This window comes from Doryrhamphus excisus, linkage group LG6, assembly GCF_037039965.1.
Source record: "Doryrhamphus excisus strain RoL-2023G ecotype Guam linkage group LG6, RoL_Dexc_Guam_v1.1, whole genome shotgun sequence".
Classification (NCBI taxonomy): domain Eukaryota; kingdom Metazoa; phylum Chordata; class Actinopteri; order Syngnathiformes; family Syngnathidae; genus Doryrhamphus; species Doryrhamphus excisus.
The window spans coordinates 9,641,262-9,655,354 of record NC_136362.1 but is presented as its reverse complement, the minus strand read 5'-3'; the positions used below and the strand labels follow the sequence as shown (position 1 = coordinate 9,655,354).

Sequence of the window (14,093 nt, the reverse complement as noted above, 5' to 3'; positions counted from 1 at the left end):
GATTACTATGCTAATGTTAGCATTTCTAGCATTTGTACCTATTTTTATGCATAGACAAATATACAGTAAACACTAGCAAACACAGTAAAACCAGCACTATATCGTGCTAGTATGCTAATGTTAGCATGTTAACATTGCTAGCATGTTAACATTGGCACAGTATGATTTGTTGCCATTTTCATAGGTAGACATATAAAGACTTAGCACTATCATGCTCTGGATTACTATGCTAATGTTAGCATTTCTAGCATTTGTACCTATTTTTATGTGTAGACACATATACAGTAAACAATAGCAAACACAGTAAAACTAGCAGTATCGTGCTAGTATGCTAATGTTAGCATGTTAATATTGCTAGCATGTTAACATTAGGACAGTATAATTTTTAGCCATTTTCATCGATAGACATATAAAGACTTAGCAGTATCATGCTCTGTATTACTATGCTAATGTTGGCATATTAGCATTGCTAGCATGTTAATTCTTAAGCGGTTTTCTGTAGTTTCCTTCCTGCGTGAGTGGATTGTTCTTTGGGATGAGTAATAATGGTAGTAATCATGGGATGGAGCGCTGAGCTAGACACTCATGCTAACGTAAGCCTGTTAGCATTGCTAGCATGTCAATTCTTAAGCGGTTATCTGTAGTTCCCTTCCAGCGTGGGTGGATTGTTCTTTGGGTTGAGGACTAACACCTTCATGTGATGGAGCGCTGAGCTCGACACTCATGCTAGGTGTTATTATGCTAACGTGAGCCTGTTAGCATTGCTAGCATGTTAATTCTTAAGCGGTTATCTGTAGTTTCCTTCCAGCGTGGGTGGTTTGTTCTTTGGGATGAGGAATAAGACCTTCATGCGATGGAGCGCTGAGCTCGACAGTCATGCCAGATGTTATCAGGCTAACGTAAGCCTGTTAGCATTGCTAGCATGTTAGTTCTTAAGCGGTTATCTGTAGTTTCCTTCCAGCGTGGGTGGATTGTTCTTTGGGATGACGAATAAGACCTTCATGGGATGAAGCACTGAGCTAGACACTCATGCTAGGTGTTATCATGCTAACGTAAACCTGTTAGTATTGCTAGCATGTTAATTCTTAAGTGTTTTTTGTAGTTTCCTTCCAGCGTGAGTGGATTGTTCTTTGGGATGAGGAATAAGACCTTCATGGGATGGAGCGCTGAGCTATACACTCATGCTAGGTGTTATTATGCTAACGATTGCTAGCATGTTAATTCTTAAGTTTTTTCTGTAGTTTCCTTCCAGTGTGGGTGGATTGTTCTTTGGAACGAGCAATAAGATCTTCATGGGATGGAGCGCTGAGCTAGACACTCATGCTAGGTGTTATTATGCTAACGTAAGCCTGTTAGCATTGCTAGCATGTTAATTCTCAAGTGTTTTTCTGTAGTTTCATTCCAGTGTGGGTGGCTTGTTCTTTGGGATGACGAATAAGACCTTCATGGAATGAAGCGCTGCGCTAGACACTCATGCTAGGTGTTATTATGCTAACGTAAGCCTGTTAGCATTGCTAGCATGTTAATTCTTAAGTGGTTTTCTGTAGTTTCCTTCCAGCGTGGGTGGATTATTCTTTGGGATGAAGAATAAGACCTTCATGCTAGGTGTTATTATGCTAACAAAAGCCTGTTAGCATTGCTAGCAATCTAAATATATAGAAAAATAAATGTAGGACTAATATTTATGATGTAAATGATAATATGGGGGGATTATGGGAGTGCTTTTCTACTTTTAGATTTATTTACATTTTATTATGATATTGTGAAGAATAGCAATGTATAGATTGGATCCGGTGTGACACTTTATTTTATTTTTTTCATAATATGAAGGCAGAATTATAAGCGAGAGGAAGGGGGAGACACACGCACACAAAGAGAGGGAGTGTGTGTGTGTGTGCGTGTGTGTGTGTGTGTGTGTGTGTCCCTGTTGGTCGGACTCAGGTTTACTTGGCAGTGAAGAGGAGCTTGCAGACCGACGCGATCGAGCAAGATCTCCATCGTCTAAGGTACATTTTTATCAACACTTTGTCCAACTAGCAGCGCATCTTCTCGGTTTGAGACCGTTAAACAAGCCACGCAGACCCACTTTTCCCCCCTATGTTTGATATTTTTTGGGTCCGTGGGAAAGCAACACTCCACGGGAAAGCAACTGCGGCATGTCAGGCACTGTTGTATATTTCATATATATATATTATAATGTTTAATTGGAATTAATGGATGTGTTTTGACGCTGCGCTGTGCGCATTTGCAGCTCGGTACTGTGCTCGTAACTGTGCGCCTTTACGGTTCACTTTTGCCTTATTATGTCTAAATATATGCAACAGATACACGTCCACAGAAGAACCGGTACCCGCGAGTGGGTTTTGACACTTTCCCGGGTGCCCATCGGGCAGTTTTTTACGCTTTCGAGGCGACGCGGAGCAGACGGCTTCCGTCCGTACGTGGGTCCGTGCGTGTGTGTGTGTGCGCCATCCCGCTTGTCTGCACCCCAGCGGTCACCGGAGACCCCCGACTGTCACACATCGACGTCAGTCCCACGGGGGGGGGGGGGGCTGAAGGGGGGTCGTCAAAATATTTATACCTGCTCGCCATCCGTGTGCGCAATTCATACCCGCTTCGGCGCTTCCATAATGAGCCTAATTGTGCCGAATTGCACCCATTTATGATCAGAAGTAGCCGAAAAGAAGTACTCGAGTATCCGATGCTTGTGCGAAAGCATCACTCCATACACTCTCTCCACACCTTAATGTTTATGTTTTGCGCCTGTGGGGAAATATACATTTGCTTGGATTTATGAGCTGTTTTCTCAGGTTCTATCGATTATCCCCCCCCCCCCCCTGCCGTGTACTAATATGTCTTTGTAAGAGCAAGAAAAAAAAGTGGGTCTTGCCACATCTATATATAATTTCTGGATGTTACAGAGGGTCAAGGCGGGCTTCTTGATACAGTCAACTCTGCAAGCTGGGTCATTTCTCAAGTAAGCCCCCCCCCTCCCCCTTTTGTTGAAGAGTATACATAAAAAAGAACAGTTTCACCTCCACATATGTGATGCGCCTTAAGCGTCCGTAATGACTTATCATTGCCAGACGTGTTTATGCATGTGGAAAAGCTCATGTATTATACATCTGTGTTACACACATGGGTGCAATCAGTGTGTGTGTGTGTGTGTGTGTGTGTGTCAATGTCATGACTCTGTTTACAAGTGTTATGACGTGTGTGCATGGATGCATGGCTTTCGTGTCTGAAAACAAAACGATAAATGAGACTGTGGAACAGCAAAAGGAGGATGGTGGATAAATGTTGGAACGTGTGAAGCGATATTACGGGGTGAAAAAACAGGAAAATGAGGACATGGTGGGAAAGATAGTGGGAGAGAGAGAGAGAGAGAGAGAGAGAGGTGTGGCTGGGGTGAAGCAACCTGCCTGGATACAGAGATGTGATGGACACGCAAAATGTGTGGAGAAGATGGCAACCGACGTTCAATGGCATCGTTTTAGGAGGCGACCTATACTCCCCCCGGGAAGGTCAAGTTAATGTAACTTGCTTTTTCTATGCCAAAGATGCGCCTCGGTTACCGGATAGTCAAACTCGCAACCGTTCTTGTGTTGTTTTCAGTACAGTCCTCCCTCCTTTATCACAGATAAACTAGTGAATTTCCCGATTTATAAAGGCAATATTACCTGTTACAACTTTCTAACTATAGAGCTCTGTAGACATGAACTAACACCTCTATAATCAAACTCGCAACTGTCCTCATGTCCACCACGGAGGACATTGGATAAATGTGTTGTTTTCAGTACAGTCTTCCCTCCTTTATCACAGCAAAACTAGTGAATTTCACAATTTATAAATGTAATATTACCTGTTACAACTTTTTAAATATGTTTTTTTTGACATTATTAGAGCTCTGTAGACATGAAATAACACCCCCATAGTCAAACTCGCAATCGTCCTCATGTCATCCTTACAGTCTTCCCTCCTTTATCACGGTTAAACGTGTGAATTTCCTGATTTATAAATGCAATATTACCTGTTGCAACTTTGTAAATATGTTTTTTTTTTACATTATTAGAGCTCTATTAACATGAAATAACACCCCTATAATCAAACTCGCAACTGTCCTCATGTCCACCATGGAGGACATTGGATAAATGTGTTGTTTTCAGTACAGTCTTCCCTCCTTTATCACAGCAAAACTGGTGAATTTCACAATTTATAAATGTAATATTACCTGTTACAACTTTTTAAATATGTTTTTTTTGACGTTATTAGAGCTCTGTAGACATGAAATAACACCCCTATAGTCAAACTCGCAATCGTCGTCATGTCTTCCTTACAGTCTTCCCTCCTTTATCACGGTTAAACTTGTGAATTTCCCGATTTATAAATGTAATATTACCTGTTGCAACTTTCTAAATATGTTTTTTTGACATTATTAGAGCTCTGTAGACATGAAATAACACCCCTGTAATCAAACTCGCAACCGTCCTCATGTCTACCACGGAGGACATTGGATGAATGTGTTGTTTTCAGTACAGTCTTCCCTCCTTTATCACGGTTAAACTAGTGAATTTCCCGATTTATAAATTACCTGTTACAACTTTCTAAATATGTTTTTTGACATTATTAGAGCTCTGTAGACATGAAATAACACCCCTATAGTCAAACTCGCAACCGTCCTCATGTCCACCACGGAGGACGTTGGATAAATGTGTTTTTTTCAGCACAGTCCTCCCTCCTATTATGTATTAAACGGTTTGTCCATCAGTCATATATACATGTGCTCCACTCTAATTGTGCTATGTGAGTGTTGGTCAACAAAAGTGATTCGACTGAAAGATCCTGAGTTATACTGCTGGCAATGCAATGGATGAAAAGCGGGGTAAAAAGAATGTAGATGTGCCTCAAGAAAGTTAGTTGAGTTGGCAACACGGATCCCTCGTGCGACATCTTCTTTTTAATTTTTTTTATTTTTTTAAATATCTTCTTATTCTCTGGTAGACCAGGTTTGTATGAGGTGTGTTAAGAAGCAAATATTAAGCGGTATTAAACGGTTTGTCCATCAGTCATATATACGTGTTGCTCCACTCTAATTGTGCTATGTGAGTGTTGGTCAACAAAAGTGATTTGACTGAAAGATCCTGAGTTATACTGCTGGCAATGCAATGGATGAAAAGCGGGGTAAAAAGAATGTAGATGTGCCTCAAGAAAGTTAGTTGAGTTGGCAACACGGATTCCTCGTGCGACATCTTCTTTTTTGATTTTTAATTTTTTAAATTTTTTTAAATCTTATTCTCTGGCAGACCAGGTGTGTATGAGGTGTGTTATATTATATTAAGCGGTATTAAGTGGTATTAAACGGTTTGTCCATTACTCATATATAAGTGTTACTACACTCTAATTGTGCTATGTGAGTGTTGGTCAACAAAGGTGATTCAACTGAAAGATCCTGAGTTATACTGCTGGCAATGCAATGGATGAAAAGCGGGGTAAAAAGAATGTAGATGTGCCTCAAGAAAGTTAGCTGAGTTGGCAACACGGATCCCTCGTGCAACATCTTCTTTCTTTATTTTTAATTTTTTAATTTTTTAAAATATTTTCTTATTCTCTGGCAGACCGGGTGTGTTACGAAGCAAATATTAGGCGGTATTAAGCGGTTTGTCCATTAGTCATATAAGTGTTGCTCCACTCTAATTGTGCTATGTGAGTGTTGGTCAACAAAAGTGATTCAACTGAAAGATCTTGAGTTACACTGCTGGCAATGCAATGCATGAAATGCGGGGTAAAAAGACTGTGTCTCAAGAAAGTTAGTTGAGTTGGCAACACGGATCCCTCGTGCAACATCTTCTTTCTTTATTTTTAATTTTTTAATTTTTTAAAATATTTTCTTATTCTCTGGCAGACCGGGTGTGTTACGAAGCAAATATTAGGCGGTATTAAGCGGTTTGTCCATTAGTCATATAAGTGTTGCTCCACTCTAATTGTGCTATGTGAGTGTTGGTCAACAAAAGTGATTCAACTGAAAGATCTTGAGTTATACTGCTGGCAATGCAATGCATGAAATGCGGGGTAAAAAGACTGTGTCTCAAGAAAGTTAGTTGAGTTGGCAACACGGATCCCTCGTGCGACATCTTCTTTTTTTATTTTTTATTTTTTTAATTTTTTTTTAATATCTTCTTATTCTCTGGTAGACCTGGCAATGCAATGGATGAAAAGCGGGGTAAAAATAATGTAGAAAGTTACTTCCAGGAAAGTCTTTTTGATTTATTTGTAATGTTTTGCCAAGATGGCAGGAATTGACTCTAATCGGGTTCTAAGACCCCAATCGATGCCTTGCTGATCAAAACCATCCGTGATACGGCCGGACGGTTTCCTCTGAACATGCCGATAAGCACTCGGCGCTGGGAAATAAAAACCCCGTCATGGCAACGACACACAGGGAATGTAGTAAACGATCAGTGAGCCTCTGCTTCCTTTTGATTCCATCCTAATGAGAGCGGGAGAACCCCCCCCCACTCCTTCCACCCACCCACCCAAGATGATCACCCGTGGGGGGTTTTCTCACCAGAGCGAGTGTGTGGCAGTCGATGGACGCGCACCATTCATTAGCTGACAATGCAAGAAAATGAATCAGACAAGCGCGGCCTCCGAGGAACGCAGAAACAAATTCCTAGCGCTCAAGACGTGAACGCTCCCCAGGGCCCGAGACAACATAATGGCAGCATTCCCTTTTTCCAAGTGATTCATCTAGGAAAGGAAACAAGGAATCTAAACATCTTCTCAGATCTTTGGGGGGACGATTTAGAAACTGGAAAAGTCTATCTGCTGTTTGAAAGAACGGTAAGGCATTGACGAATCCCCGCTGTATCATCTCCAATTACCCACTCAAGGCGAGCGGCTGACGAGCCATTTTTCACCCCCGACGTGCTCGCCCAATTTAAAATTCACACAGATGTGACGGATGACGAGCGACACGTTTCCTTGGTGCCCCTTTTGATGGTGATCAATCACGGGAGGCAAAGACGCATGATTGCTGATGCTTCCTTTTAAAGGATGGGGATTCATCAAAGATTTACCTGGGTTCCGTAGGAAGCATCTTCCAGGAGCCTGCTGACCTCTGTGGGCTGGCCCAGATGTTTTTTTATTGGCACGGGGGTGCTTTCTAAAAATAACATGCAACAAGAAACCTTTAAAAAAAAAAAAATTAAATTAAAAGTTATAAATGAAGAGAAAAAACTCATAATGTTAAGAGAATAAGTTGTCACTTAAAAAGCGGCATTTTTGTCGCATAAAGTTAAAAAAAATTAGATAATAAATAAATGAACAATAAAGTGGTAATTTTCTGAAAATTAAGTTGTGGAAAAAAATTCTATTGAAATGTTGAATAAACAGCCGAAATGAAAAAAAAAGCATAAAATTAAGTTAAAAGCTATAAATGAAGAGAAAAAACTCATAATCTTAAGAGAATAAATTCTCATTTAAAAAGCGGCTTTTTTGTGGCATAAAGTTTAAAAAAATTAAATTAAAAAAATAAATTAATTTAAAAAAAGTTGTAATTTTTTGGAAAATTTAGTTGTGAATAAATATTACATTAAAATGTTGAATAAACAGCCGAAATGAAAAAAAAACATAAAATTAAGTTAAAAGTTATAAATAAAGAGGAAAAAACTCATAATCTTAAGAGAATAGGTTCTCACTTAAAAAGCGGCATTTTTGTGGCATAAAGTTTAAAAAAATTAGATTAAAAAAAATAAATAAATAAAAAAAATAAAGTTGTAATTTTTGGAAAATTAAGTTGTGGAATAAATATTACATTAAAATGTTGAATAAACAGCCGAAATTAAAAAAAAAGCATAAAATTAAGTTAAGTTATAAATGAAGAGAAAAAAACTCATCATCTTAAGAGAATAAGTTCTCATTTGAAAAGCGGCATTTTTGTGGCATAAAGTTTAAAAAAATTAGATTAAAAAAATAAGTAAATAAAAAATAAAGTTGTAATTTTTGGAAAATTAAGTTGTGGAATAAATATTACATTAAAATGTTGAATAAATAGCCAAAATGAAAAAAAGCATAAAATAAAATCAAAATCGAGCAAAAGGTTGTATTCTTACAAGAAATAAAATCGCAATTTTATGGAAATTAATGCATAATATTACCAGCAAAAAAAAATGTCTTATTGGTAGTATAAAAAAATCAGTATTTAAAAAAAAATCATAATATTATGAGGGAAAATTAAAACACAATTAGCTTGTAAAAAAATTACATTATGAGAGTAAAATTAAATGTTATGAGAACATAGTTGGAAAATTAAAAACAGACAACAGCAAAAATGAAAAAGCAATTAAAAGTCGTAATATTAATAAAATATAATATTATGAAAAAACAAAACATAATAAAAGTTATTATTTTGGGAAATTTACATTGAGGAAAAAGTTATATCTAAAATATAAAGTCATCACATTACAAGAAGAAAATTTAGGATAGAAAAAAATATATAAAGTTGAAATGAGATTACGTAAAAGTTTGGGAATTTTATGGGGAAAATTATGGGAATAAAGTCATATTTTAGTAGCATAAAGTTGAAATATTAAAGAATTTTTAAAAAAAAAGTCATATAATGAAAAACAAATGAAACAAAATAAAGTGTATTTACAAGTCATTTTTGGAAAATTAGGTTGTTAAAATTAAAATTAAAATTAAAATTAAAATTAAAATTAAAATTAAAATTAAAATTAAAATTAAAATTAAAATTAAAATTAAAATTAAAATTAAATCAAAATAAAGTCAAAATATTGTGGCAATAAAATCTAAATAAAATACACAAAGACAGGAAGTTGAAATATGGAAGTAATAAAACAAGTGTGCTGAACAAAATATCAAAGCGGACTTTGCATCCTTTCATTTTTTTACTACGCTGTAAAAGGTCTAGACACCCCGCTATAGTCCCTTTGAATACCCATAATGCAACGCTCCCCTTATATAGAGGTTAGAGCAGGACACAGTGACCTCATCCGGAGTCGTGTCTTCATGTCGGGACGCAAGTCAGACGGTCATTTAGAGGAGACACCGAGCGATTTGGATGGCGTGTCGCACTCCCATTACTTTCGGTTCGATGCCGCTGTTTACTCACAGGCCTCATTCTTGAAAAGTCATACATAATCATGTGGGTTTTTTTTTTTCTCATTTTGTCAACACCTATGGAGGAACTACGGCGTCCCGTATTTGCTCGCTCAGCAGGGGGGGGGGGGTCTTTGTGATGATTTGGATCGGTGGGAGGGCGGCGCTGAGCTCTACAGCGGATGGTTTATTTGGACGAGTGAGATAAAGGCAGGCTGAAGTGATAAAAGTACAACATCTCCCTTCACTGGAGACGCCGCTATCGAGGAAGACAGCGGGATGCTCAGGGCGGAACGTGGGTGTCCGAGTGTGTTCTCGATGTGTTTACAGTTTTCGGGCCGGACGTGCTGAAAAACAAATGAACCAGAAAGTCAGACAGTGACAGAACTAGAAAGCGTGGACGTCTTTTGCGTGTGTGTGTGTGTGTGTGTGGTTGAAGAATAGGAGCAGCCAGCCAAAAAACGACAAGAATGGTCGTTATTTTTTTGATGTACTGTTGAATCTGGGCCAGCAGCGTAATGATTTTCTTTGCTGGAAATATCTCATCACGTTTGGGCATCATAACTCAGGGATTTGATTGCCGTTTTTACTAACAAATTATAATATGAATGAAAAGGTGGATTTTATGCTGATTACCAATCAAAGGTTGTTACATTTACTGAAAAAAAGAAAAATATAATTATAAAAATATAAATGTGACTATAGGGTTGTTATTTCATGTCTAGAGGGCTCTAAGAGGGCTTTAATACTGTTAAAAATCCAAAGATAGTGTCTTTTCTCTTAGTAATATGTCCTTTCTTCTTAGTATATCTACTATACTGTGTAATAGGAGTGTAAATGTGACTATAGGGTTGTTATTTCATGCCTAGAGGGCTCTAAGAGGGCTCTAATACTGTTAAAAATCCAAAGGTAGTGTCTTTTCTCTTAGTAATATGTCCTTTCTTCTTAGTATATCTACTATATTGTGTAATAGGAGTGTAAATGTGACTATAGGGTTGTTATTTCATGCCTAGAGGGCTCTAAGAGGGCTCTAATACTGTTAAAAATCCAAAGGTAGTGTATTTTCTTTTAGTAATATGTCCTTTCTTCTTAGTATATCTACTATATTGTGTAATAAAAGTGTAAAAGTGACTATAGGGTTGTTATTTCATGCCTAGAGGGCTCTAAGAGGGCTCTAATACTGTTAAAAATCCAAAGTTAGTGTATTTTCTCTTAGTAATATGTCCTTTCTTCTTAGTATATCTACTATATTGTGTAATAGGAGTGTAAATGTGACTATAGGGTTGTTATTTCATGCCTAGAGGGCTCTAAGAGGGCTCTAATACTGTTAAAAATCCAAAGGTAGTGTATTTTCTTTTAGTAATATGTCCTTTCTTCTTAGTATATCTACTATATTGTGTAATAGGAGTGTAAAAGTGACTATAGGGTTGTTATTTCATGCCTAGAGGGCTCTAAGAGGGCTCTAATACTGTTAAAAATCCAAAGTTAGTGTCTTTTCTCTTAGTAATATGTCCTTTCTTCTTAGTATATCTACTGTATTGTGTAATAGGAGTGTAAAAGTGACTATAGGGTTGTTATTTCATGCCTAGAGGGCTCTAAGAGGGCTCTAATACTGTTAAAAATCCAAAGATAGTGTCTTTTCTCTTAGTAATATGTCCTTTCTTCTTAGTATATCTACTATATTGTGTAATAGGAGTGTAAATGTGACTATAGGGTTGTTATTTCATGCCTAGAGGGCTCTAAGAGGGCTCTAATACTGTTAAAAATCCAAAGGTAGTGTATTTTCTTTTAGTAATATGTCCTTTCTTCTTAGTATATCTACTATATTGTGTAATAGGAGTGTAAAAGTGACTATAGGGTTGTTATTTCATGCCTAGAGGGCTCTAAGAGGGCTCTAATACTGTTAAAAATCCAAAGTTAGTGTCTTTTCTCTTAGTAATATGTCCTTTCTTCTTAGTATATCTACTATATTGTGTAATAGGAGTGTAAATGTGACTATAGGGTTGTTATTTCATGCCTAGAGGGCTCTAAGAGGGCTCTAATACTGTTAAAAATCCAAAGTTAGTGTCTTTTCTCTTAGTAATATGTCCTTTCCTCTTAGTATATCTACTATATTGTGTAATAGGAGTGTAAATGTGACTATAGGGTTGTTATTTCATGGCTACAGGGCTCTAATAGGACTCTAATACTGTTAAAAATCCCAAGGTAATGTCTTTTTTCTTAGTAATATGTCCTTTCTTCTCTTAGTATATCTACTATATTGCGTAAAAGGAGTGTAAAAGTGACTATAGGGTTGTTATTTAATGCCTAGAAGGCTCTAAGAGGGCTTTAATACTGTTAAAAATCCTAAGGTAATGTCTTTTCTCTATCATGCTACTGTTAGCTCACTTGCTTTTTTGGCTGTTTTCGGAGGTAGACACATATATAAACACCACTATCATTCTAGGTGTTAGCATGGTAATGTTAGCATACTAGCATTTTTTGTGATTTTTATAAATATGAACTGAAGCAGACACAAATATCATGTTTGGTGTTAGCATGCCAATGTTAGCATTTCTATCATGCTACTGTTAGCTCATTTGCTTTTTTTGGCTGTTTTCAGAGGTCGACACATATATAAACACCACTATCATGCTAGGTGTTAGCATGTTAATGTTAGCATACTCGCATTTTTTGTGATTTTTATAAATATGAACTGAAGAAGACACAGCTATCATGTTTGGTGTGATCATTTCTATCATGCTACTGTTAGCTCACTTGCTGTTTTGGCTATTTTCATCGGTAGACACATATGTAAACACCAATATCATGCTAGGTGTTAGCATGTTAATGTTAGCATAGTAGCATTTTTTGTGATTTTTATGAATATCAACTGAAGCAGACACAAATATCATGTTTGGTGTTAGCATGGTAATGTTAGCATTTCTATCATACTACAGTTAGCTCACTCACTTTTTTGGTTATTTTCATCGGTAGACACATAAAAAAACACCCCTATTATGCTAGGTGTTAGCATGTTAATGTTAGCATACTAGCATTTTTTTGTGATTTTTATAAATATGAACTGAAGCAGACACCATTGTGTTAGATCTTAGCATGCTAATGTTAGCATACTAGCTTTTTTTGGGTGCTATTTTCATTGTCCATAGGTATGAATATGAGTGTGAATGAGTGTTTGTCTATTTGTGCCCTGTGCTGATGTTGAGCTAGCTGGGTTAGCTTAGCTTAGTTTAGCAGAGCATGCTAGTGTGCTTTCCCTGGCGGGCTGCTCAGTTTTGGTGGAATCTACAATGTAATCCTGAGTTGTGCACGCCCATAAAGCTAATGTCCTCTGCTAAGCTACGGTGACGAGTAAGAAATGGTCTTTCGCCGACTTAGCCGGTGTTTAAGGTGCCCGATTGGAAATCATAAGTCCCTGCTGTTGAGTGACAGGAACAAAATACGGAATCCGAGCTTCCCAAAACATTGTATTTAGAAACCGGAGCGTCTATTTTTCATTCACGATAAGAAAACAATGTCTTTAAAATCGGCTTGCGATGCAAAAAATTATGACCTTTTGCATGTCAGTCGATGTCATATGGCCCTCCACCCGGCAGCAACCACATGAATTGCGGTTGACATATTGATTTAGTTGCCTTCCAGGGAGGGCAAATGTAAAATTCCCTTTGAAAAATCCCTACTTTGTGCATCCAGGCTGAATATTTAGTAGGAAACCGCAGCATGAAAAGTTAAGCACAGCCATCACATTAGAGAATCGGACTGTTTTTTTGCACCAAAGTGAAATACACGGATAACGACGGACTTGAAACAAATGAACAATCGGTTAGGAAATTATGTTTTTTCATGTACAGTCTTCTTTTTCTACTAATTACAATGCAATACTTTGATGCCATTTCTTGCTATATTCTCAAGAGAGTACGCCCCTGAGAGTCCTGAGGGTGGAGGACGACTGGGGGTGTGCATATGTATGTGAGCGGGTGCGTATTACTTACATTTATGATGATGATAAGGGAGGAAGCGGTAAAAGAAGAACGAAGGGTTCTCAGTGTGCTGCAATGAAACGGTGTTTTTCCGACTCGTGACATTTTGAGTGAAATAGCGTCTTATATTTGTCACACTGACTTGTAGTTCATTGTGGTTACGTCTGTTCCCAACGTTCCAATTTATTATTATTATTATTATTATTATTATTATTGCAAACACTTGACCCTCTCGGAATGTTATTTTAATCATTTCACTATAACTCTTGACACCTTTCGCAGTAGATACGGCACAAGTGTGTGTGTGTGTGTGTGTGGGGGGGGGGGCGATACTGGAAAATCAAAGGAAACCACCCCCATGTAGATTTTTATATTTAGAGGAAAAAAACAGCCTGCATCTCAGCTTAGTGTTGTTGTTGTTGTTGTTATTCATGACTTTATTCTTAAAATATTTTGTCTTTATTATTTGAATATTTCAACAAATATATAAAAAAAAATGCTACTTATTTTCCTTAAAATTAATTTAATTTAAACTTGTAAAATTACTGCTCTCTTCTACTATTATCAACAACAATGTGACCATAGGGTTGTTATTTCATGCCTGGAGGGCTCTAAGCGGGCTATAATACTGTTAAAAATCCGAAGGTGATGTATTTTCTGTTAGTAATATGTCCTTTTGTCTCTTAGTATATCGGCTATATTGTGTAATAGCAGTGTAAATGTGACTATAGGGTTGTTATTTCATCCCTAGAGGGCTCTAATACTGTTAAAAATCTTAAGGTAATGTATTTTCTCCTAGTAATATGTCCTTTATTCTTAGTATATCTACTATATTGTGTAAAAGGAGTGTAAATGTGACTATAGGGTTGTTATTTCATGCCTAGAGGGCTCTAATACTGTTAAAAATCTTAAGGTAATGTCTTTTCTCTTAGTAATATGTCCTTTCGTCTTAGTATATCTACTATATTGTGTAATAGGAGTGTAAATGCGACTATA

The 14,093-nt window shown here is 37.1% G+C and overlaps 1 long non-coding RNA gene across 1 annotated transcript in view; it reads left to right on the top strand.

The window, feature by feature from the left end:
* Window positions 1-1,869: 1,869 nt before the first annotated feature.
* The window catches only part of LOC144898611 (uncharacterized), a 99,317-nt gene continuing 87,093 nt past the window's right edge, over window positions 1,870-14,093 (top strand). Inside the window, exon 1 of the long non-coding RNA XR_013627509.1 lies at window positions 1,870-2,006. This is a non-coding gene — a long non-coding RNA (uncharacterized LOC144898611). The remainder of the gene's footprint in view (window positions 2,007-14,093) is intronic.